The sequence below is a fragment of the Oryctolagus cuniculus genome, chromosome 2, assembly GCF_964237555.1.
Source record: "Oryctolagus cuniculus chromosome 2, mOryCun1.1, whole genome shotgun sequence".
NCBI classification, from domain to species: Eukaryota; Metazoa; Chordata; class Mammalia; order Lagomorpha; family Leporidae; genus Oryctolagus; species Oryctolagus cuniculus.
In genome coordinates this window covers 22,941,933-22,968,974 of record NC_091433.1, presented here as the reverse complement: position 1 = coordinate 22,968,974, position 27,042 = coordinate 22,941,933, and the positions used below count along the sequence as shown (strand labels likewise).

Here is a 27,042-nt window from a genome sequence, read left to right as displayed (position 1 = left end):
CATACACAAGTATATATGTTAAATATAAATAGAGACAGAAGAAATTATATCCAGAAACTACTATTGGTTATTCCAGCAAAGAAAATAAAAGTTGTTGATTTTTATCATTTTGCTACTTCTAAAGAAAGTGTGTTTGAATTTCACAAATTATCTGAAGGTCATAAATCAGCTACCGTATATATGGGAAGGTAGTTCAGTCACAATATGCAAAGACAATACCTTAATAACAACTTATACAAAAATAGCACTAGTCCTGGATTTGAGGGTGAATAAGTGGATAAATGAAGAAAGCATTAATTTTCCTAACTCACTTAATATATTAGAATATCTACTGTGAAGTTGAAATGTATACTCTCATGAACCCATCAAAGAATTATGTTCTGTAAAGAATCTAAATACACCCTATGCTGGTTGTATTCCCCAGCTGAAAACCACTACTGTTACTCTGGGATCACATTCCATTAGCAGTCCTGTTCAGACGGTCATATTTGAAGGAGTTGAGGGAATTAAATATGAAAACTAAAACACATTTGAAATAATGAAACACTGTCAGCATCTTCCATAGGCCTTTTGGGATATTGTTGAAAAGAGTATTTTTAAATTGAAATGTAATGATGTTTACAAGGAATAAAGGTTTGTGCAGCATCCGCATGTCTTTGGAGGATCAGATTACTAAATCCAGTTACCATGCTGAAGGATGTGTCAGTGTTAGGGGATGGACAAAAATGTAAGGAACCTCAGTGGAAAGAAGGAAGGTTAACTCTTATATGCCCAAAGTTTACTATTTTCCAGGTATTCTGTTGGTAGAGCAATTGTTTTATAATTTGCAATTATTTAAATTATAATAACTTCTCTTTGTAAAATATTCAAGAATGGAAGGATTATCCTAAAATCTTCTTTCCAAATATTTTGTCTTATGGTTTAGGATCAAATTTATGTGCAAATATTAATAAATGCAAACATGTATTAGTATACATATGCTCATAAAATGATATACTATGGAACCTTCTTTGTAATTTGTTTCTTGTTTTTTACTTAGTAACATCAAGGGCTATCTGATTATATCTGTATATATAAAGTTATTTTATTTTTACTTTCAAAAGTAATACTATTCCTTATATTAATACAGAATGGGAGGGTGGGAGTGATGTCTTTAAGTGTACTAACTTGAGTGCTTAATCAGCTGTTGATTCTACAAGTAGTGCTTTCATTCACAAATCCAATCTTAGTCACTTTACTACAGTTAAGTATTTTTAATTGGTTTAATCCCAAGATTTTCTTGATAAATCTTCATCTAAATATTGTTTTCAGAGTCCAATATTTAGCTAACTCATTCAGTTTACTTAACAAATATTTACAAAGCCCCTACTGTGGTCAGACAAATCTGGGTGATTTTGATTCTTCAATGAATAAAACTGACCAATTTTTTTTTTTCTGTTATGGAACTTATTTCTACAAGAAGGTATAGAAAGTGTATTTTATATGGCAAATTACAAAATACATATATGTTATAAATCATTTTACAATAGGTTCTCTGGATAATGGAAAAAGTAGAGCAGTAAAGGAGGCATTAGTATTCCTTGTATTTAGAGAATTTTTACTTGACATAGGAGGGTGGGGTCATGAGGCTGTGGGTTAAATCACTGCTCGGACACTGTATCCCCTCTCAGAGTGCCATTTTAAATCTCTGCTGATCCCCTTCCTGATGTTGCCTCTTGGGAGATAACAAATGGTGTATCAGATACTTTGGTTTCTCCCACCTATGGCAGACCGTGATGGATTTCCTTGCTCCTGGCTTCAGCCTAGCCAAACATTTGCTGTTACAGCCATTTGGGGAGTTACCCAGGAGGTGGAAGAAACCCTCCTCTCTTTCATTCACTCTTTCAAATAACTCACTAACTGACTTACTAAATAAGTAATTAACTAAATAAATAAACTTTAAAAAGAGAGAAATGGCTCTTAGTGACTAATTTGGTTGGATTACACAACAGAATTTTTAAGGGAGATGATAAAGATGCCTCATTCACACTGAGTGCTAGGTCAATTGATGCAAAACCATTGTGACATTTGCAGCATCCAACTGTGTTATAAACAACGATGGACAGGTTTCTGAGTGCTGCCAGCTGTAAGGAGTAGCCACAGAAATGTCATTTACTACTTTAGTAAACTTAACTCAACAAATCCATCAGTTTCCTTTCATGTCAAAGTGCTAGGATTCGTTAACCAGAGAGAATAGAAGAAATCACACTTGCCAATAACTCAGACTCCAGAAGCGCTTTTATGCTCTGAAAGAATTCACATAGATCAAGAAAAATAAGCTCCAGCCAGTAATAGCAAAGACCTCCCTTTGAGCTCAGTGACCTTGATGCGACAAAACTGTAACACAGAAGTGTCTGTGAAAAGGTACTCAAGAAAAGAAAGACGGTTGCTCCATCCACCCCCTTAGAAGAGGCTTTTATCCACACTACTCCACTTAAAGTGATCAGAGACTTTTGTTTTGCTCGATCAAATGGCCATATCTTCACCTTTCTTGACTTAACAACATCAGTTGATACTTTCCTGCTTGAAATATTTTCCTCATCTGGCTTCTGGAACACCACTTTCCTGGTCACTGTCCCTTCTCAGTGCCTTTTACTCATTCTTCCGTTTCCCTCCCATAGTCATCAAATACCTCTTCTTTCATTTCCCCCCAATGGAGCCACATCCTTATAATTTTCTTCTTTCAAAGCTCTTGATGCTGTTTTCTCCCTTCTATCATTTATTCAGTTCATAACTACCTTTAGCTCTGATATGAGAATGTATTCAGAATACAGCCTCTCCAATAATGCAACATGGATGTGTCCTCTTAGAAATCTAGTATATAGCATAGTGCTTATAGCTAATAATAATGTCTTATAAAATTACGTCTTTTTAAGCAGGTTTATCTTATGTAATATTGTCCCAATAATAAAAATAAAAAATGAGAAAATTTTGGAGAAGATACTAGGTTTGTGGCACAGAATGTAGTGATAGTTTCATCAGTGTAAAAATATCTCTAGGGGCCAACATTGTGGCATAGCAGATAAAGCCTCCACCTGTGACACCAGCTTCCTGTATGGGTAATGGTCCATGTCCTGGCTGTTTCCTCTTCCAATCCAGCTACTGGCTAATTGCCTGGGGAAACAAGCGGAAGATGGTCAAAGTGTATGGACCCAGGCCACCCTTAAGGGAGACCTGGGTGAACCTCCTGGCCTCTGGTTTCCACCTGACCCAGCACTGGCTGTTACGACCATCTAGAAAGTGAAGCAGCAGATGAACGATTCTCTCTCTCTCTCTCTTTCTTGCTCTAGCTCTCCCACTCTCTCTCAACCTCTCTCCCTCTCCTTCTTTCCCTCTATCTCCCTGTAACTCATACTTTTAAACAAATAAGTATTAAAAAATAAAACTTATCGCTTAACTTACTGATATATATATATATATATACAGTAAATACGTAAAGCTTTTGAATGCCATTCATACCTCAAAAATTATTTTTTAAACAACCCAACCTCTTCCAATACCTCCAGTCCTACTATGGCACAAGAAACTACCAGGGATTGCTTGTGTTTATGTAGCAGACATCTAAGGGAAATTTCTTCTTTTGTCCCTATCTTCTCCCCCAATAGCGCTTTGTTAACACAGCACTGAAGTGCTCTGTCAAAACTGTGAGATGATTTCATTCCTTTATGCAAAATCCCTCAACAGTTTCTCATTTAATCCATGCATGATCCTACATAAATTGGTCTCTGGTTACCCATTGGAGATTATTTTCTATTTCTCAGTCTTTTTCATCAAACTTCCCATACACTGGTTTATTATTATTTCCAAAATAACTTAAGCTATCTCCACATCCTAAATGCCTCTGAACACTTTCGCTTGCTGTTGTCTCTACTGGTAATATTCTTTAACTTCCTCTTTCTCCAATTACCTGCACATATGAGAATGTTTTCCTCCAATGACTACTTCTGTAAGGGTCAATATAATGTAGCCACCCTTCAGAGCCCAGCATCATCTATGTTCTTCAAACTCCTTAATTTTCCTCAGTACCACTTTTTTTTCCATATTCTCTGTGAGAAGAATCATGTATGCATATTTTAGTTGCTTGTCATTGTCTTCCCACTGAAATGTAAGCTCTATGAATGTGAGGACTTTGTTCCCCCCAAAATAATTGTTAATCTAATGAATACATTATTTGATATAGTCCCTGTGTTTAATTATTAAACAGGATATCTTTCTCTAATTTTCTGCTTAGAGAAATATCTCTAGGTCTAAAATTAGATTGAATACCCAAATGTCTAGGCAAGCTATGTGAATTTTGTTTCCTCTGTCTTTTTCCTTAAATACCCAGTTAGGTATCATATCCAGTTAGGACTTCATATTTTCTTCATTAGTGAGAACTTAAGAATTATGCTTTATTGAGGAAAATTTTGGAGTGTTTTGTATTAGTACAAACCAGCAGAGACATGAACACTTAAAGATTATAGAAAATATCTGTCATAGCAACCTGCATCTTTTCTATCATCACTATCATGTCTGTGGTCATAATATTTACTGAGAATTTACTACATATTACACACTATTCTCAGTGTCATATATAAACTAATTTTTAAACTTCTCAACAGCTCTGCATAGTATGCATCACCTACATATTTCATTGATGGTTTACCTCATTTCAAAGATAAGGAAACTGAGAGTCTGGATCAAACTTGATGTAATAAACATTCAACCTTAAAGTTGGTGTTTAACAGGAATTCATATAATAAGTATTTGCTTATACCCCAAATCTACTTCTATTAAATGAGAACCTGCTGTGGTGCATGGGGAATGATCAGGTCACAGCTTGGAAATTCCTGTGTAGCCTGAGGGTAAGCAAATACAGCCAAGAAAGCAGAATTCACCGAAACTATCACAATTGCTAGAGCTCTGTCCTGAATTGAGACCATAGGGCCTTATTCCAATTCTGGCCAAAGAACCCATGAGAAACAACTTAACAATCTCAGTCTTCTAAACATGAAATTGGCTTACCAAATCACTCATTTTATCACTGATTGGTGATTGACCTGTAAATCAGCCTATTTGAAAAGCAGGTGTCGCCATGTAAAATATGCCTCCATTTCATTTCTCTTTTCACCTGCTGTCATACTGTTCAATACACACAGGTGCTAGGTCAATACACGTTATCAGAATGGCTACCAGTTAGCAAAACCATGCAAATAGCAAGCAAGAGCTAATATATAATTACAAGAAGTATTTGCTATGAAAGATGAGATACCACTTTTCCACAACTGAGGACTGATTTCTATTAATGAAAGCAGACCATATAATAAAAGGGCAGTATTTCATTCAAGGGAAAATAATTGTTCATCTTGCTCAATTTGTGCAAGAACAGAGGTTGAGTCATTTGTCTGAAATAAGGGATGCAGCTGGCACCATTCTTACACAAGTCATCTTCAAGAAGTTTGTGGAGAAAACATGCTATGGAAATATTTAGTTACACATTAAAAATTTTTGTATCAAAATAAGCACATTTTAATTACATATTTTCTCTCACTTTTCAAGGTCTCTTCCAAGTGAGAGAAATAGGGCTATTTTCTTAGAACCATATCTATGAGTTATGTGAAATCTAGTCTCATATTAATAAAAACAAAAATAAATTAGCAATAGCCACAAAAACAAAAGCAAATGGGTACAGAAGAAAACCAAAAGAAAAAAAATCTGCTGAAGACATCACACGTATCCATACACACGATGATGACAACATCACAATTGAATACATCATCTTTTTAATTAAAAAGTGGAATTTTCTAAACTTACTGATCTAAATTTTATTACTGTTAATAGCCCTTGCCAATATCCTTGCCATACTATAGTGTTTTTACTTTGTGCTTGTTGAACATTTTATTCAGGGGAACTTAAGCCTTGGACTATATTGTAAATTAAAAATGTGTTATCTCAAAAATAAAAAAATTAAATGAAGTTTTCACACTTTTAATTTCATTTGTCCCTATATATGGTAACTTTCTGGATCTGTGTGACTAAACAAGAATTCGGACTTGCCACAAATGGTGGAGTTAGAAACGTGCCAGGAGATTCCAATTCAATCCCATCAAGGTGGCATGTACAAATGCCATCTCACTAGCCCAAGTGATCAATTTCAGTTCACAATTGATCACACTGATAGGTCTAAGAGTCAAAGGGATCACACAAACAAGACTATCGTCTGCTAATACTAACTGATAGAATCAAAAAGGAGAGAACGATCCATCATGGGAAGCGGGATAAACAGCAGACTCATAGAATGGCAGATGTCCTAAATAGCACTCTGGCCTCAGAATTAGGCCTTAAGGCATTGGGATCTGGCTGAAGAGCCCATGAGAGTATTTTAGGCATGGAAAGCCAAGACACTCTGGCCAAAAAAAAGAAAAAAAAAAAAGAAAAAAAAAAAAAAACTAAATGAAAGATCTCTGCGAATGAGATCCCAGTGGAAAGAACAGGGCCATCAAAGAAGGAGGTGCCTTTCTCTGAAGGGAGGAGAGAACTTCCACTTTGACTATGACCCTGTCGGAATGAGAGTGAAGTCGGCGAACTCAAAAGGCTTCCATAGCCTTGGCAACTCATGACTAGAGCCTAGGGAGATTACTGACTCCATAAACAAGAGTGTCAATTTGTTAAGTCAACAACAGGAGTCACTTTGTACTTACTTCTCATGTGGGATCTGTCCTTAATGTGTTGTCCAATGTGAATTAATGCTATAGCTAGTACTCAAACAGTATTTTACACTTTGTGTTTCTGTGTGGGTGCAAACTGATGAAATCTACTTAATATATACTGAATCGATCTTCTGTATATAAAGATAATTGAAAATGAATCTTGATGTGAATGGAATGGGAGAGGGAGTGGGAGATGGGAGAGGTGCGAGTGGGAGGGAAATTATGGGGGGTGAAAGCCATTGTAATCCATAAACTGTACTTTGGAAATTTATATTTACTAAATAAAAAAAAAATTTGAAAACTTCGTTGGTTGTAATATTCAGATCTTCAAAAGAATAATCCAAAGTCAAACATCTCAATTGCTCTCTAATTTGTCATTATGGCTTCCTAAAGTCATGTCTGTATGATGTAATGATTTTTGCCTCCTGATGCTTCACATACAATTAAAACCGGAGATTGACTTTAATCCCAGACTTTAATGCACAGTGGCATTTTGGTCACAATCAACTGACTGCTTGTAAAAGGAGACTTGTTATGATTTCTTATATGAAGTCTATGTGATCATATTTGAATTTAAGGGGTGTTGACTCATATCCTGGAGTGCAAAAAGCCCTCTTGAGTGAAATTATACTTGTATAACATTCATCCACACTAGGTCTTGGAGAACCACCCCTGGAAGTTAGGAACTTTACTTTGTTATCTTGCAGGGATACACCTTAAACACTTAAGAGGGAATAATCAGGACTTCTCATTTATGAAGTTAGAGAAGGATTAAAATGTAAAATCAACTGTATGCTTTTATCAGATTGTTCAGCATATTTTCTCTTTGTAAGAAAAGATATGTGGAAATTCAAATCACTAGGAAGTTTATTGATATACTCACAATGGAATTTAAGATGGAGCTTGGGTAAACAAATGGAGAGATTACTTATATACTGCAAAATGCTTATGATGACAATGTATTTAAAGAAATAAATAGTTAGGGCTGGTGCTGTTGTAGAGTGGGTAAAGCTGCCTCCTGCATCACCAGCATCCCATATAAATGCCGGTTCGAGACCTGGCTGCTCCACTTCTGATCCAGCTCCTTGCTAATGCATATGGGAAAGCAGTGGAAGATAGGTCATGTACATGGGCCCCTGTACCCATGTGGGAGACCTGGAAGAAGCTCTTGACTCCTGTCTTTGGTCTGGCTCAGTCCTGGCTGTTGTGGCCATTTGTGGAGTGACTAGCAAATGGAAGCTAGCTATCTCTCTCTCTCTCTCTCCCTCTCCCCACCTTTTCCATCTCTTACTGTTTCATGATCTCTCTCTGTAAGTCTTTCAAAGGAATAAAATAAAAACTTTATAAAATTCATTATTAGTAGTGTATAATTGTTTAAAAGCAAAAATTATTGTTCAGTAAAAGATTTTGTTGTCCAAATTCCTGTACACACAAATATTTCCCCAGATCATTCTAATTCTCTCCTTTCAAGCTGTCATCATTTCATCTCTTAAAGAATATCTGGGGCCAGCGCTGTGGCGCAGCGGGTTAACACCCTGGCCTGAAGCGCCGGCCTCCTATATGGCACTGGTTAGAGACCCGGCTGCTCCACTTCTGATCCAACTCTCTGCTATGGCCTGGGAAAGCAGAGGAGGCTGGCCCAAGTTCTTGGGCCCCTGCACCCACATGGCAGACACAGAAGAAGCTCCTGGCTCCTGGCTTCGGATTGGCATAGCTCTGGCCATTGTGGCTAATTGGGGAATGAACCATCAGACAGAAGACTTCTCTCTCTTTCTTCCTCTCTTCTCTTTGTGTAACTCATGGAAAGCCAAGACACTCTGGGGAGAAAAAAACAAAAAACAAAAAACAAAAAACAAACAAACAAACAAACAAAAAACCTAAATGAAAGATCTCCGCGAGTGAGAGCCCAGTGGAAAGAACGGGTCATCAAAGAAGGAGGTACCTTTCTCTGAAGGGAGGAGAGAACTTCCACTTTGACCATGGCCTTGTCTAAATATGATCAGAGTTAGTGAACTCAGGGGGCTTCCATAGCCTTGGCAGCTCACGACAAGAGCCTAGGGTGATTACTGAGGCCATAAACAAGAGTGTCAATTTGTTAAGTCAACAACAGGAGTCACTGTGCACTTACTCCTCATGTAGAATCTCTGTCCTTAGTGTGCTGTACATTGAGATTTAATGCTATAACTAGTACTCAAACAGTATTTTTCACTTTATGTTTCTGTGTGGGAGCAAACTGTTGAAATCTTTACTTAATATATGCTAAACTGATCTTCTGTATATAAAGAGAATCGAAAATGTATCTTGATGTGAATGGAAGGGGAGAGGGAGTGGGAAAGGGGAGGGTTGCAGGTGGGAGGGACATTATCGGCATTATCGGGGGGAAGCCATTGTAATCCATAAGCTGTACTTTGGAAATTTATATTCATTAAATAAAAGTTTAAAAATAAATAAATAAATGAATCTAAAAAAAAATCTGTCATGACAGCTTCCCAATGAGAAATACTACTATCTAGACTGTATTTCTACCTTCAAAAAAGGAAGGTTTTGGGAATCTTCCAAAAGCTTCATCATCCAAATGCTATGAATTTAAGCCCACATCTTTCATAGTTCAATAAACTGAAATTTCCCTTGCACTTTAATAACATTAAAAGTTTTTAAGTGAACAATCCAACTTAGTTACAACATCAGTTCTAGCTCACTGAGGAGTCCTAAGGAGAAATAGCTGCAACTACCACAAATGTACAACTTTGTTGAATTTCAGCTGCTGTCTCGTGATTCAGGCTTGCATTTCCAGTTCTTCTCATGCCTAGACAGGTGCCATTCTTGTCCATGCAAGTTGGATGAACTTTGTGGAATATTGTCTTTTTTATTTTTTTAGCAGAGAGACGGAAAGAGAGTTATAGACAGTGAGAGAGACAGAGAGAAAGGTCTTCCTTCTGTTGGTTCATCCCCCAAAAATGGCCACTACTGCTGGCGCGCTGCGCTAATTCAAAGCCAGGAGCCAGCCGCCTCCTCCCTGTCTCTTGTGAATCTCATGTTCCTCACAGTGATCTGGCAACAAGAACAATATGTATATTGTTGTCCAAGTGAAAATTAGAGTACAAAAATATGAGTTGGCATTTAAGGCTGGAAAATATAATTAAATACCTTCACTCTTATACAAGGTGCTTTTTCATTATAATTTAGTTTTATCCATAACTCAAACTATTACGGATTTCCAGATTCCACTCATAATTTTTTCCTTATCTTTTAAGACTGTCTATTTTCTGGCAATATGGTTCTTTGTAGATTTATACAAAATACATCTGATATCCAAGAAAATATATCTGGAGGTCTTTTATATTTATCTGAGCTCCAAACTCTCTTTCAAGTCTTATTCTGTATAGTGGTATATAAACTGATCATATCACACTTAAGCCTTTACAAATTTCAACATTTTCTAATTTGATGAGAAAATTTTGACCCAGTTGGGACTTTTCTAAAACTATCTTAACTAATCATGGTCCCATAATGTCCTAGAGTCTACACTGAGGTCTGTCCTCTTTTAATATCTTAGCCTCTGTAAAATTTGACTTATTTCTGATTTATTTTTAAAATTATACACATCAGTTTATATCTCTTCCGTTAGTTTTCACCCCATTAATAGATTCTTTGTCCCTACACGTGAGTTATTTTATTTGAGTAGGTCATAGAATTTTTGCAAGGATATAATTTTTGCCTTTTATTTATTTTTATGTTACATTTACTTCATCGGAGTTGTGATAAAAATGATTATACTAGATGGAATAGATGTATTTATCACTGATGAATGATTTGATCCTAAGCACCTATCACAAAAAATGGAACTAATTTTGTTTCTCATAGGATGGAACATTGAAATTATTCAATGTATATAACTGTATATATACATTGTGTAAGTGTGCACGCATAATATATGAATGATTCTAATATTTGTATTTCTGTGAAAATGCATATTGTGTATTGTATACATATATGTCTTTTTTTTTTTTTTTGACAGGCAGAGGTGAGAGAGAAAGAGAAAGGTCTTCCTTTCCCATTGGTTCACCCCTCAAATGGCTGCTACAGCCACGCGCTGCGCCGATCTGAAGCCAGGAGCCACGTGCCTCCTGGTCTCCCATGCAGGTGCAGGGTCCAAGCACTTCCCGGGCCACAGCAGAGAGCTGGACTGGAAGAGGAGCAACCGGGACAGAATCCGGCGTCCCAACCTGGACTAGAACCCAGGGTGTCAGCGCCGCAGGCGGAGCATTAGCCAAGTGAGCTGCCAATATGCATATATGCCTAAACATATGTACCTTTCTGTGTGTATATATGTTTATGCACATATATACATGAAAGGATTTCAAAGTTTGTAAAAAATCCAATAAAAAGATGTTCATTTTGATGCAGACATGGTTTCTTATAATACATAATTTCATGAAATTTTTGAAGCTTCTTTATATTTGTGTGTACACAAACATGGATAGATACACACACACATAAACACACATCTATGCATTTCCACTTAAGTTCCAAACTCCTCTAGTATAGGGAATTTCGCTGTCTGATATCATAGAGACCCAAGTTGAACAAGAGTTTCTTCATTATTCAAGACTACCTTTTCCTCTCTGATCCTCATAAACTTTGTTGTGTCATCTTCCAGTTTGTTGGTTCCTATATCTGACTTTCTAATTTGCTAATCTACTCCTAAAGGAAAGAAACCAACCAACTTAACTTTAAATTTTCTCATGGTATTAAATACATTGTAAGCATTTAATAAAAATCAGGCTGATTAATAAATTTTTGTCCATAAATATAACTATATTCAAAATGAAAATCAAAGTGAATGCATAAAATATAGATGTACTACTTATGTGTTTATACAGTGTTTTTGTTTTGTTCATACTATTTGCTGAACTCTTCTACTTAGTGTAGGGTTAACTTTACAAGCCCTAATTAAGCTGAAAGTAGATCTAAATAAGAATTAAGAGTGGGAATGGGAGGGGGAAGAGAAACAGAGAATGGATGAGAGAAAGGGTAGGGTTGAAAGTATCACTATGTTCCTAAATCTTTATATATGAAATACATGAAACTTGCATAACTTAAATAAAATTTACAAAAAGAAAAAAAATGAAAAAAGAACAAAGAGTACATTTTTCTTTTAAAAACTGAAACAAACTTGCCATAATAGATGAACGCTTTACTTACATTTCAATACTCTGTCTCTCACATTCTACCTACATCATCGTCTCCCACATTCTAACCTGAGCTCAGCAAAAATAATTTGGAAGCAAAAAAGTGAATAAACATTTGTTAAATATACTAAATTAAATTCCACATTTGTGGCCGGCACTGTGGCTCACTTGGCTAATCGTCTGCCTGTGGCGCTGGCACCCCAGGAACTTGTCCCAGTTGGGGTGCCGGGTTCTAGTCCCGGTTGCTCCTCTTCCAGTCCAGCTCTCTGCTGTGGCCCGGGAGGACAGTGGAGGATGGCCCAAGAGCTTGGGTCCCTGCACCCACATGGGAGACCGGAAGGAGTACCCGGCTCCTGGCTTCGGATCGGCGTAGCGCCGGCTGTGGCAGCCATTGAGGGAGTGAACCAATGGAAGGAAGACCTTTCTCTCTGTCTCTCTCTCACTGTCTATAACTCTATCTGTGTGTCTCTCTCTCACTGTCTAACTCTGTGCCTGGCAAAAAAAAAAAAAAAAAAAAAAAAAATTGCACATTTCCCATTTGAGGATAAAACATGAGAAAGCTGTGGTAACTCCAAGAACAATTCACCAGTAAGACCCTATGGGACTAGAGGATTTTTCTGAAAGGTAATGATGTGTGGCTGTTACAAGGTGATGGTGAACATATAGAGTCTAAACCTGTTTTTGAATATATATATATATATATATAATATATATATATATATATATGAAATGCACAGTGACAGGATGAGGAATGAGGGCAAGAGGGAAGGGGGAGGTGGAGAGAAAGAATTGTAAATGTCTTTGATACCCAGTTCTGGGCCAGGTCAAAGCCAGCAGTCAGGAGCTCCATCTGAGTCTCCCACATGGGTAGCAGGGGCCAGAGCACTTGGGTCGTCCTCTACCATCTTCCAAGGCACAATAGCTGGAGGCTCAATTGTAAATGGAGGAACTAAGACTTGAACTAGCATTCCTATATGGGATGCCACCATCACAAGCCACAGTATAACCTGCTGTGCTGCAAGGCCAGCCCTTATAATACCTGTTTTCATTTTTTCTTGACTCTACTAACATCAGGAGGGAATTGACTGCATATGTGCCTGCTGGAAGCTCAACTTGCAGGTAAGATGCTTGTGTTCATGTGCCACAGATCTCTCTTAAAATTCAGCCATAAAAAAAAATAGTACAAGAGGGGCTGCCACTGTGGCTTGGTAGTCTAAGCCTCAATCTGAGGCACTGGTACAGCATATGGGTGCCAGTTAGTGTCTCAGTGGTTCCTCTTCTGATCCAGCTCTCTTCTATGGCTTGGGAAAGCTGTAGGGGATGGCCCAAGTTCTTGGGCCCCTGCATCCACATGGGAGACCCAAAAGAAATTCCTGGCTCCTGGCATTGAACCTGACCGGCTCTGGCAGTTGCAGCCATTTGGGGAGTGAACCAGTGGATGGAAGGCCTTTCTCTCTCTCTCTCTCTCTCTCTCTCTCTGTAACTCTACATCTCCAATAAATAAAATCTTTAAAACCAATAAAAAAGGAACAATGATACATATAGTGAATAGAGTTAAAATCTTATTTAACATCTAATTTGTTGACATTTTTAAGTAGCATCTCTCTCAAACTGTTGAAATCTTTACTTAGTATATACTAAGTTGATCTTCTGTATATAAAGATAATTAAAAATGAATCTTAATGAAGAATGGGATGGGAGAGGGAGTAGGATATGGGATGCCTTGCAAGTGGGAAGGTGGTTCTGGGGGGGAAAACTGCTGTAATTCAAAAGTTGTACTTTCTACATTTATATTCATTAAATAAAATTTAAAAAATAAATAGCAACTCTCTCCATATCTTCTCAAAATAACTATTTTATTAGTTTACTTGGTATTTTTCTAGAATTTTATGCTGCCTATAGATACTATAAAATTATATATGTGTATACTGTATACTTAAGAATAGATATAAATATTTAATATTGTTTATAAATACAAATACATATGGCATGAATATATATATATATACATCGTATATCAATGTATATTCTTATGCACATAGACAAATATAAGGGGGCTTCCAAAATTCATAGGAAAATTGAATTAAAAGATCAGTTCATTTTACCAAAGCAATTTTGGAAACCCTCCACAGTTTTTATCATAGTGCATGTCCTCATAAACTTTTAAGAATTCTTGTATAGGTATCCATATATAGGAAGATGTAGAGACATACATTTATATTTGAGATAAAAAGTATTATCACACATGTAATCTTTCATTTATCTTTCAATCATTTCACCCTGGTTTAGTCTAGCTGGTACCGTCCTTGGTTGGGATTGTTCACTTAGAAGGTTCTATGAACGTTTGATTTTACAATGCTGAGTTGTAAGCAGTTTCTTCAGGCAACAAAGCCAACTGCCGTTCTGCCCACAGTTACTCTTTGAATACACTGCACTCTAGAATATACTTCTGGGGTGAGACAGGAGTCCCTTTCATTTATTTGGGTTGTAGAGACATTCACAGGAATGAATGACACAACAGCAGCTATACCTCATGCATCCTCTGTGCAGTAGGAAGATCAAGATTACGTTTAAAATTTGATTTTCAGAAATGTAAATCTTCCTCTAATAAAAGCAAGATTCATTATTTCTACTGATCAATTCAAACTGAGAGCTAATATTAACTGTTTGTTTGCAAGTGTTTGTTATTATATCTGGAAAACTGACTTTTCAATATAAATTTATAAACCTCACAAGAAAAACACATTTTTGCAACACATAACTTACTTATCAGGAATATACAAAAAGTACCAAAACATCACACCATATCTCATAAACACACACAATTTTTATCTGAAAAAAAAAGAAAAAAAGAACCAAATGAAAAAAGTGCATCTCACTCATGTACAGTAAATTTTAAAGTAATAACAGATCATTAAAGCTATAGCAGTATATCATTCATAATTCTTGGTTTGATAAGCAATAAAACAATTTTGACAATATTTGCGGTAATACTGATACAAACAGGACTTTATTTTCTGTTGTTTTTTATTTTTTATTTTTCTTTCTTTTTAAAATATTTTTTTATTTATTTGAGAGTTAGAGTTACAGACAGTGAGAGGGAGAGATAGAGAGAAAGGTCTTCCGTCTGTTGGTTCACTCCCCCAATGGCCGCAACAGTTGGAGCTGCGCCAATCCGAAGCCAGGAGCCAGGTGCTTCCTCCCTGTCTCCCATGCAGGTGCAGAGGCCCAAGGACTTGGGCCATCCTATACTGCTTTCCCAGACCATAGCAGAGAGCTGGATTGGAAGAGGAGCAGCCGGGACTAGAACAGGCGCCCATATGGGATGCCGGAACTGCAGGCGGAGGATTAACCTACTGCACCACAGCACCGGCCCCTGATTTTTTTTTCTTTTTCAATTATAGCTCCCACATATTCCTGCTGAATATGGCATTTTTATGTTTTATTCGTTGACTCTTTGTTTAATGGAGCATTAAGCCTTTGCCTGCAATGTAAATTTAAATGTTATCTCAAAAATTGTAAAAAAGGGACCTGAAGGGAGAAGGGAGAACGGAGAAGGAAGAGAGGGAGGGAGGGAGGAAGGAAGGGAGGGAGGAAGAAAAGGGGAGAGAGAGGAAGGGAAGTATCATGATATTCTTGTAATTTTATCTATGAATTGCATTTAGTCTGTTCTCTTTGTAATAATACCACATTTACATGAGAACCGTGTAGTAATAATTTCATGCATTTGCTGTGACCATGAGAATCTAAGAACCTAATGTATTAATAAATTCCTTAAAAATTAAAATAAGGAAAAAAAAACTTTGTATGCTAAAGAGAGAAAACTTTTTTTTTAATTTTTGAAAGAGTTATTCATTTATTTGAAAGGTAGATGGATGGGTGGAGCAAGGGGAGAGGGAGCAAGAGAATATCTTCCATCTACTGATTCTCTCCCTAAATCCTTGCAACAGCCAGGGTTGGACCAGACCAAAGCCAGGGGCCAGGAACTCCATCCTGGTCTCTCACATGAATAGCAGGGCTACCATTTCCCACTGCTTTTCCAGGCGCATTAGCAGGGAGTTGGATTGGAAGAGCAGCAACCAGGACTCAAACCAGCTCTCTGATATGGGAAGTTGGTGGTGCTAACCGGCAGCTTAACCCACTGTGCCACAACACTGGCCACAGACAGTATACCTTTTATTAATAATTCCATTATACATTTTAAAGTATGTTAATTGAATAAGTGAGATGCTCACTATTGCCTAAACATTCTAATTATCTGAAAATTCTTTTGGTGCAGTTCTATCAATAAACTTATTGAGAAATTTCCATTTACTTCTCCTATCACTCAATGTCTATGTGCTCATGTGAAAGTTCTTATTAAAACTAATTTGTTTTATGCACTGACAATCATGTTGAAAAGTCAGCAGGAAATATAAATCATCCAATTATTCCTATTGAGGAAACAGCATGAAAGTGTTGGGAGATTTAGAATGACGATTTGTGCATCTTTGCAACACTGTGCAGTTGGAGGTGCTTTGATGACTTGATTCAGTTTTGACTCTGTTGTTCTCCTCTTTGTTCTGCAGGAGGTTATTTATTCCCACACACTCCAGAATGTAAAGAATGATAGGGAGAGAGTACAAGAGGAAAAATGAAGATAAATTATGGTGTGGGCCTTGTAGTAGAGAAGCATATGTTTTGAAACAGATGAGGTTTATCAATCTGGAATAATTATCAATGCCTTTCTGAAATCAGTGTCAACTAAGCTGCTTTTTGTGTCAGAATTTCTTCTAATCAGATTTATTAGAGATGTTAGAGTACACAAAATAATGATCATCTCCTTAATTGAAACAGCCGGAAACCAAAAACCATACCTCTCCACCTCCTGACACAGACATCAGGGGAAAACTGCTCATTAAAAATCTGGAGAAGTAGATAAAAATTGGTGTCACTCTCTGAAAAGTTAAAAACTCAACGTGCTACACAACTTTGAGATTTTTAATAAAACACTGTTGAAGACAGCACAGCTGTTGCTTTGAAACACAGCATTATTTTGTGTGGTGTCTTAATGTTAGTTTTTGATAATGAATAAAGAAAACAGCCAATTTAAAACTCAGGGATGTCCTTCAAGAACAGAGGAAGCTGTGCGGCACCCTGAGAGGAAACCAGAGGAAAGTAAATGTCAGTGCAATACTCCAGATGGCTCAGGGAACTTTCTCAACAGAGTTGTGTACTGCTCCCAATGGGATCAGGCGCTAGGGTGGCTCCAATTCCACCAAAGGCATCGGGCACACATTTATACCTTAAAAGACTAAACTCTGTGTTCTAGCTTTTATTCAAGGCTCTTGAACATAGCAGAAGAAAGATTTTATTATCTTACTAAATTTTGTTCTGAAGTAAACAGAGCATGGCCTTACTTGTATAGTGCCACATAGACACAAGCTATCCATTGAGTCAGACAAGAGTTTCTCACTCTGACCCTGTTCCACCACGTCCCTGCTCATCACAGTTAGCAGACATGAAATCAAGAGACCATCGACAATCAGACCCTGCATGCTCCAGGTATCTAGGAACTTCATATCCTATCCCTCTTCCAGTAATCCAGTGGTCATCATACCCAGCTCCATTGTCTCAATGGCACATCACACAGCTGGTGGCCACCAGCTTGCAACAGTGGACCAGAGATTGTTTTTCTAGGGCTGTGACTGCAGCCTGGGCATGTGGGATGGACTAAGTGCAGCAACTGGGAGTAGCCAAAGAAAGGAAGGTGGAATTTTTGAGCCGGAGGACAGGATCTAGCTGCTCTTGTATTGACATTTCTGTGTAGAAAATGTCTAAATTTCCAACTTCATTCCTTTATGGTCTGAGAAGCTGCATGGTATGATTCTAATTCTTTTGAATTTGCTGAGACTTGCTTTATGGCCTAGTATGTGGTCAATCCTAGAGAAGGTTCCATGTACTGCTGAGAAGAATGTAAAATCTTTAGCTGTAGGATTGAAAGTTCTGTATATATCTGTTAGATCCATTTGGGCTATAGTGTCGTTTAAATCTACTGTCTCCTTGTTGATCTTCTGTCCTGTTGATCTGTCTATTTCTGAGAGTGGAGTATTGAAGTCCCCCAGTACTAATGTATTGGTGTCTAAGTCTCCCTTTAATTCCCTTAACAAATCTTTTAGATAAACTGGTGCCCTGTAGTTAGGTGCATATACATTGATAATTGTTATATCTAAATTTGAACCCAGTTTCAAGTTTGTTACTGGCATACATTTTTCAGGTAAGAAGATAAAACATATTTTAAATAGCTGTTTATCATGATTTATAACTAAAAAGAACTTAGTTGTATGGTATGCGGATCTCATTTATTCTCCAAGTTTTACAAACGTTAACATTGAGCCTATTTAAGTTACTGGATGAAGTTCTTCATTGTTAATAGAATCAAATTAAAGCTTTATTTTTAAATATAAAGTCATTCTTTTTCTTCTACTCTGTACTATAACTGTTGGAGTTGTATTATATCAGAAAACTTTTCAGTTGAATCATCTCTTTGTCCTTTTTCTGTGTTTAATTTCTTTTTCTCTAATGTGTTATTGCCTCATGCACAGATTCCTCTCTCCATCAACTAAGCAATGGGTAGATCTTAGTAAGTTGCCCGGTTTGGATTTCATTATTGCATTTCTCCTTCAAAAAGGAAAAGAAGGCAGAGAAGAGGGGAAGGAGAAAAAGGAGGAGAAGAAAAAATAAGTATTGTATCTGTAATGTCATGCCCAACTGTCTCTGTTTACATCTACCACAAGCTATTATTATAACATCCTAATAGAAAGCATATAGTAAATATACAATTAGACATTTCTCCTAAGATAACTGTTATTAAAACACACATATATATATTTTTGAGCACTTAATTCATCCAGGATTTGAACATTTTAGGTGGAATAGCTTAAAAAATAAATACAGGGGCAGGCACTGTGGAGTAGTGGGTAAAGCTGCCACCTGCAGTGCCAGCATCCCATATGGGTGCTGATTCAAGTTCCAGCAGCTCCACTTCTGATCCAGCTCTCTACTATGGCCTGGGAAAACAGTGGAAGATGGCCTAAGTCCTTGGGCCCCTGCACCAGCATGGAAGACCTGGAAGAAGCTCCTGGCTCCTGGCTTTGGTTCAGTACAGCTCCGGCAATTGCAGCCAATTGGGGAGTGAACCATCAGATGTAGATGCAAGATCTCTCTCTGTCTGTCTCTCCTTCTCTCTCTGTGTAACTCTGACTTTCAAATAAATAAAACAAATCTTTAAAAATTATATATATATATATATATATATATACAGACACACACACGGACATATATATATATATATATATATATAAATTGTGTATTATACACACACACACAAACACACACATATCATGAAGCAGGCATTATGGTACAGCAGATTAGGCTGTGACTTGAAATGTCAGTATCCCATATCAGAGTGTGGGTTTGAGTCCCTAGCTGCTCCACTTTGGATCTAGCTTCCAGTTAATGCACTTGAGAAGGCAGCTAAATATGGCCCAGTTACTGTCACTGCCACTTTTGTGAGAGAACAGGATGGTTTTCCCAGCTCCTGGCTTCAGCTGGGCCCAGACATGGTTACTGTGGCTATTTGAGGAATTAACCAGCAGAGGGGAGATTCTCTCTCTCTCTCTTGCTCTTTCTCTCTCTCGCTCTTGCTCTCTGACTTTCTCTCCCTTTCTCTCCCACTCTCTTCTCCCTCCCTATCAGTCTTTCATATAAATACATCTTAAATAAACAATATATATTGTTTAAAATTTCATTCTAGTACCACTTAGGATGCCCATATTCCTTACTGGAGTGCCCAAGTTCAATTATCAGCTCTGCTTCTGATTCCAGCTTCCGCTAATGTGCGATCTGGGAAGCAGCAGAGGAAGGCCCAAGGATTTGGGTCCCTGTTACCCAGACAGGAGAACTGGATTGAATTCTGGGCTCCTGACTTTGGGTAAATGGAAGATCTCTCTCTCTCTCTCTCCACCTTTGAAATAAACTGAAAATAAATAAACAACATTTTAGAAAGAAGGATATACCAAGAACTTAGGAAAAGAAGATTTGATAACTACCCCTAAAATTTCATGTTGATCTATGGGATTTTCTCTTGATTAGAAAAACAATAAGTACAGTTATGTATTTTCTATACATTATTTTCTTTTTAAAGAAAAAAAATATATATATAATATGAATATAAACTTATTAAGATTTTAAAAGAGGAAGGGACTTAAAAGATTAAATAATGTGTCCAGGATCACACAGCTAGCCAGTAAGGAAGCTAGAATCAACTCTCATGTCTACCTCCTCTCCAGGCACTTTGGCTCCATTCCAGACACATCTACATCTCCCAAAGTTAAACATTTTTTGTATAGTTTATAAGCAACTGTGTGTGGAGACAGAGAATCATCTCAATCTTTGTGATAGTTCTAAGCCTCTAAGTCTTTATGTAAAACAGATATTTGTATTACATTTATTGGAAATGTGTCATGAGTATATAAGTCATCCCTCCATATCCTTGAATTTCATATATTTGGATCCAGTTAATAATAGGTCAAAAACATTTAAAAATAAAATTGAGTCAGTGTTGACATGTAAAAAAAAATTTTCATTCTAGTGTTCATTTCATTCATTCCCATTTAATGATAGTTCTGATCATTAACGTTCTTCGTTTTGTTTTATAACCCCAATATATGATTCTTCATCACCTTTTTTTAAAGATTTATTTTAAAATATTTATTTATTCATTTGAAAGGCAGAGTTATAGAGATGCAGAGACAGAGAAGTCTTCCATTTACTGGTTCACATCCCAGATGGCCATAACAGCTGGAGCTAAGCCAATCTGAAACCAGGAGCCAGGAGCTTCATCCAGGTCTCCAATGTGGGTGCAGGAACCCAAGACTTGGGCCATCTTCTACCGCTTTTCCAGGCCATAGCAGAAACCTAGATTGGAAGTGGAGCAGCCGGGACTGGAACTGGTGCCCATATGGGATACTGGCACTGCAGGTGGTGGCTTTACCCACTACATCACAGCACCTCTTCATCTCCCTTTACATCTATAATGACCTCTCTTCATCTCCCTTTACATCTGTATTTGAGAAAATACCAAAGTCTATGTCATCTTCTGTCTTTGCTTTTATTTTAGACAATTATTTATTGACAAACAATAATTGTACATATTTATGGGGTACAATGTAATATTTTGATTCATGCATACATTTTAATGATCATATTAGGATAGTTGTATCCATCACTTAATATATTGAAGGTTTCTTTGTAGTGTAAAAATTTAAAGTCTTTCTTCTAGCTATTTAGAAAAGTATAGTATGTTATTGTTAACTGTATTATCCTCCTGTGCAATAGAACACCAACTGATTTTTTTTGCAATCAGGAAAGAAAGTGCTTTTTAATTCAAGATAAGTAAAACTTTCTGAGATTTGACTAATCTATCTATATATCTATATATAAATAAATAATATATAAATCTACATAGCTATATAAATATATATTTATCTACATAGATTTATATTTATATCAAAATATAGATATAGACTTTATATGTAGTTATAGATATAGATATAATTTTTTGTTGTTGAGGGATTTAACTTTGGAGAAGGGTCCAAAAATGATGCATCTTTTGTGAGCACTTAGACATTACTATAGCTTATGATATATAGATAATGTTCTCCACTTAATATGTTAAAATGAGGTGAATCTTTGTGATCGAGCTTTTCTATTAGCTCTCATAATCCAACTCATTGAATACAGAAGTTCTGAATGGGATTTTAGTGTACAGTGACCTCTGTTGTTAATTTAACAATTAGCACTCATGCATGATATAAATGATCACCCGAGGCTCTTGACATGAGCTTCCAATGCTATGGAAGCTGTTTGAATTCACTGACTCCTTTCGTATTTAGAAAAGGCCATGGGCAAAGTGGAAGTTCCCTCCTCCCTTTAGAGTAAAGTACATCCTTCTTTGATGATCACTTCTGTCTGTTGGGGTCTCACCATGGAAGTCCTTCATGTGGGACACTTTTTGCCACAGTGTTTTGGCTTTCCATGCCTGGTGTACTCTCTTGAGTTTTTCAGCCAGTGCAGAATGCCTTAAGGGCTGATTCTGAGGTCAGAATGTGATTTGAATTGATTGTCATTCTATGAGCCTGCTGTATGCATTGCTTCCCATGTTAGAGCATTCACTCTTTTTCTGATTCTATTATTACTATCAAACATTTAGTCCTATTTATATGGTCACTATAAAACTTAATCCTATCAACTGCCCTGGAGTCAAAGGATGCCTAGGTCAGAGCCACAGCTCTTGCTGGCTCTAAGCTGAAGAGCCTTTCACTTGGCCCAGCTTCCAAAGTGACCAACGCTGCTGAGGGTATGGCCAAGTATGGTCAATAACATTACAGGCAGAAAATGCCACCTGCCTTTACCTGGCAAGCTCTCCTCCCAGGCCAGCTAGGTAATGGAAATCAACAGGGTGCCTTCCCCAAGAGGTTCACACCTCCATTAGGATGTACCCCCCCATGTGAAGCGATAGATAAGTCTAGGCCTGATAACTGACAAGGCCTTAAGGCCTACCAGACTATTATCAAGCCCTTCTGTCAGTGTCTATTTGCCTCTCAATTGGAGAACCTAGTCATAGTTTAGACAGCAGCTCTTTTAGGTTATCCAATGAATTTGTCTTTTGTTCTAGACACTATTTGGCCCATCTGCGGCCTCATTCCTTTGTAATCGTAGCCTCTTTATTCTCACCCTGTCTTTTAAATTACTGTATCTGTTTAAGTGTTTACAGGAGGTGATAATGGAACAAACCAAGACCTTCAGCAACCAGGCGGTCAACCAAATGCTGTTGCTGCTACAGGGATATACTCGGCTCCCCACCCAGGAGACAGCAGCTTGAGATATCACCCCATGCCAGCGAAGAGTACCTCGTCACCCATGTCAGCAGGAAGCAGCTCTAAAGACAGATCATCGTCCCTCTAGCCTTTCTGGACTTTTGGGACTAACGTAATCCCACACAACTCCTACTTTATAAAAAGCAGAAAGGGGGAATGTTAGTAAAATGGAACAGTCTTATCTATGGTGCGATCTACACCCTGACCCCATTCTAAGCTCTAGCCCCCGCTGCCATTGCTGGAAGCCAGGTGGCCACATGGCCCAACCACTGGTGTCAAGCTCCACTGCCATCCTAATGGGATTCGCTGCTCCTACTTCCCTGCCTGCCCCCTGGCAAAGTTTTAAAAGGAACTGTTCCTGAACATGTGGCTCTCTCTCTTTCTCTCTGTCTCCTGACCTCTGTCTCTGTCTCTCTCTCTCTCTCTCTCTTACACTCTTCTTCTCCACCTTTATCCTTCTTCCCCCCCTTCCCTACAGTCTGCTTGGTTTTCCCCAATACATTTTTCCCTTAAAAAAAAAAAAAAAAACTAAATCCTATCTATATGACGACTTAATCACTTAATCTTATCTCTATGCTCACGGTATCATTCAAAATGCTATTTTTTCCCACCCAGCTTAAGGGGGCTTGGGGTCCCACAGTAAGTTTTTAAACTGTACCCTTAGAAGTAGATCCATATGAACGAATGGAGAGCTGTACCATTTTGCCGTTGCAAACTTCATACATTTCACAGTTATGTCTTTAGGAGTATGGTGATTCTTCCCACTGTGTGCACACTCGCATTCATAGTCCCATCCCCCTTCCTCTTCCCTCTCTGATTTCCACTTTTAGATCTTTTACTAAGTTCTATTTTCAGTTTACTTTACACAATATGATTTTCTCTACCTTGGGTAAAAGTTCAACAGATAGTATGAGAAAGAGGAACAAAGAGAAAAGAAAAAAGAAAAAAGGCAAAACTGTTCCTCATCACTCAAGACAAGAGCTACTCAAATTGATTGCTTCTCAAAGTGTCAGTTTCATTTCTACAGGTTGCCTTTTGAGTGTTCTTTTAGTTATCACAGATCAGGGAGAACATTTGGTGATTGTCTCTTTGGAACTGGCTTATTTCACTAAGTATGATGTTTTCCAGTTTCATCCATTTTGTTGCAAATATCCAGATTTTTTTTACCACTGTGTAATATTCCAAGCTGTACATATCCCATGATTTCTTTATCCATTCTTCAGTTGACAGGCATTTCGGTTGATTCCATGTCCTAACTATTATAAATTGAGCTACAATAGACATGGATGTACAGATACCTCTTTCATATGCTGATTTCATTTCCTTTGGGTAGATTCCCAGGAGTGGAATGGCTTGGTCATAGGTAGGTCTATATTTTGATTCTTGAGGTATCTCCATACTATCTGGTAGAATTCAGCAGTGAATCCAGCCAGCCTTGGGCTTTTTTTATTGTTGTTGAGAGGGTGTATAAACTGATTCAATTTCTGTCTTGGTTATAGGATTGTTTAGGTTTTCTATGTCCTCGTGGTTCAATTTAGGTAGGTTGTATGTGTCTGGGAATCTATCCATTTCTTCTAAGTTTCCCAATTTGTTGGCATACAGCTCTTTGTAGTAATTTCTGATGTTCTTATTTCTTTGGTGTCTGCTTTTACATTTTGTTTTTAATCTCAGATTTTTTTAATTTGGGTATTCTTCCTACATTTTTTGGTTATTTCATCCAATGGTGTATCAATTTTGTTTATTTTCTCAAAGAACCAGCTCTTTGTTTTGCTGATCTATTCTATTATATTTTTGTTTTGATTTTGTTTATTTCTTCTCTAATTTCAATTATTTCTTTTCTCCTACTAGTTTTGGGTTTGGTCTGCTGTTGTTTCTCTATGCCCTTAAGATACATTGATAGCTCATTTATTTGGTGCCTTTCTAAATTTTTGATGTAGGCGCCAATTGTTTTAAGCTTTCCTCTTAACACTGCTTTTTCAATATCCAATCAGTTTTGATATGTTGTGTTATCATCTTTATTTGTTTCTAAAAACTTTTTGATTTCCCTTTTGATTTCTTCTGTGAACCACTGTTCATTCAGGAGCATGTTATTCAATCTCCATATGTTTGTATATGTTCTTAAGATTCCTAAATTGCTGATTTTCAACTTCATTCCACTGTGGTCTGAGAAGCATGGTATGGCTTTGAATTTTTTTTTTTTTTTAAGTTCCATGTACTGGTAAGACGAATGTGTTCTGCAGGTTTAGGGTGGAATATTCTGTAGATATCTGTTAAATCCATTTGGTCTATAGTGTCAATTAACTCTGTTTTTCCCTCACCGGTTTTCTGTCTGGTTGATCTATCCACTCCTGAAAGTGGGGTATGGAAGTCCCTCATTACTATTGTATTTGAGTCTATGTCTCCCTTTATATCCATTAATATTCATTTTAGCTATCCAGATGCCCTGTAATTAGGTGCATATTTATAATATGCATGTTTGTAATAGTTACATCTTCCTGTTGAATTGATTCCTTAATCATTACATAGTGCTCTTCTTTCTCTTTCAACTGTTTTTATGTTAAAGTCTATTTTGTCTGATATTAGGATGCCTACATCAGTTCTTTTTTGGTTTCTGCTAGCATGGGATATCTTTTTCCATCCTTTCACAGATCTGCAAGTAACTTTGACTATGACCCTGTCGGAATAAGATCGAAGTCAGCGAACTCAAGAGGCTTCCATAGCCTTGGCAACTCATGACAAGAGCCTAGGGAGATTACTGACGCCATAAACAAGAGTGTCAAATTGTTAAGTCAACAACAGGAGTCACTGTGTACTTACTTCTCATGGGGGATCTGTCCTTAATGTGTTGTCCAATGTGAAATAATGCTATAACTAGTACTGAAACAGTATTTTTACACTTTGTGTTTCTGTGTGGGTGCAAACTGATGAAATCTTTACTTAATATATACTAAATTGATCTTCTGTATATAAAGATAATTGAAAATGAATCTTGATGTGAATGGAATGGGAGAGGGAGCAGGAGATGGGAGAGGTGCGAGTGGGAGGGAAATTATGGGGGGGGAGCCATTGTAATCCATAAACTGTACTTTGGAAATTTATATTTACTAAATAAAAGTTAAAAAAAAAGAAAGTGAAGAGGAAAGAGTCCCTAGTACTGTAATTTGGGAAATTTTCCCATTAAAAAACTTCACCATTCAAATATTGAGAGTCTTCAAGGTGTGCTTATACATGATTGCAGACCATATACATTTTTGAATTATTTTCCATGGCAATCAAGAATAAATTAAGTTCAATCCTTTCTGGTCAGTACATGGGCCTCTCACTTGTTAAGAGCATTTTGTAATCTATTCTTGAGGGACTAGTGTTTGGTTACTGTAGAAGAGTTCTTCATACAGACTTAAGTCTTCAAAATCTACTGATTGATGTCAAAGGAGCTATTAAACTGACCGATTTTGGCCTTGACAGAGCTTTTGGAACATCTAGAGTATGTACGTATGAGACAGTAACACTCTAGTACAGACCTCCACATAGATTTCTGGGGTTACCTTGTTACTCAACTCCAGTTGACATTGCATTACAGTTGTCGTGTTTGCAGAATTAACAACCAAGACTCCACTCTTCCATGGGAATTCAAAAATTGATCAACTCTTTAGGATTTTCAGAGACTTAGGCACCGCCAATAAAGACATGTGCTCAGAAGCAGATATTTTACAGGACTGCAAGAATATATTTCCCAAGTGGAAACCAGGAAGCTTAGCATCCTATGTCAAAAATTTGGATGAAATTCTTTGGGTTTTCTCTCAAAAATATTAGTCTATGATCCTGCCAAATGGATTTCTGGCAAAATGGCACTGAGTCATCCATATTTTGATGATTTAGACAGAGTAAGAAGATTTAGCTCTCTGGCAGAAAGCTTTCTTATATTACATCAAGAATGAATAGTTAAGTTTTTACTGTCAGCTCTTATTTTTGTCTTATATATTTCTCTTTTCTTTGTTGCAAAATATGTTATTCTTCCTTTTAATTTCAAAAGTATGACTTAAAATATAAATATTTTACCATTTGAATCTAAATATAATAGTTCCATGTATGCTTGAAGATCTCACTGTAATAAATATTTTTGATTATCATAAAACTATACATCTAATGTTGAAAAAAAAATAATTATTTTTCCATACAAATTCACTGCCTAAGAAGCAAACT

The 27,042-nt window shown here is 37.1% G+C and overlaps 1 pseudogene; it reads left to right on the top strand.

The window, feature by feature from the left end:
* LOC108176397 (cyclin-dependent kinase 1-like) overlaps positions 1 to 26,777 on the top strand; it is a 196,646-nt pseudogene extending 169,869 nt beyond the window's left edge.
* Positions 26,778 to 27,042: the final 265 nt, after the last annotated feature.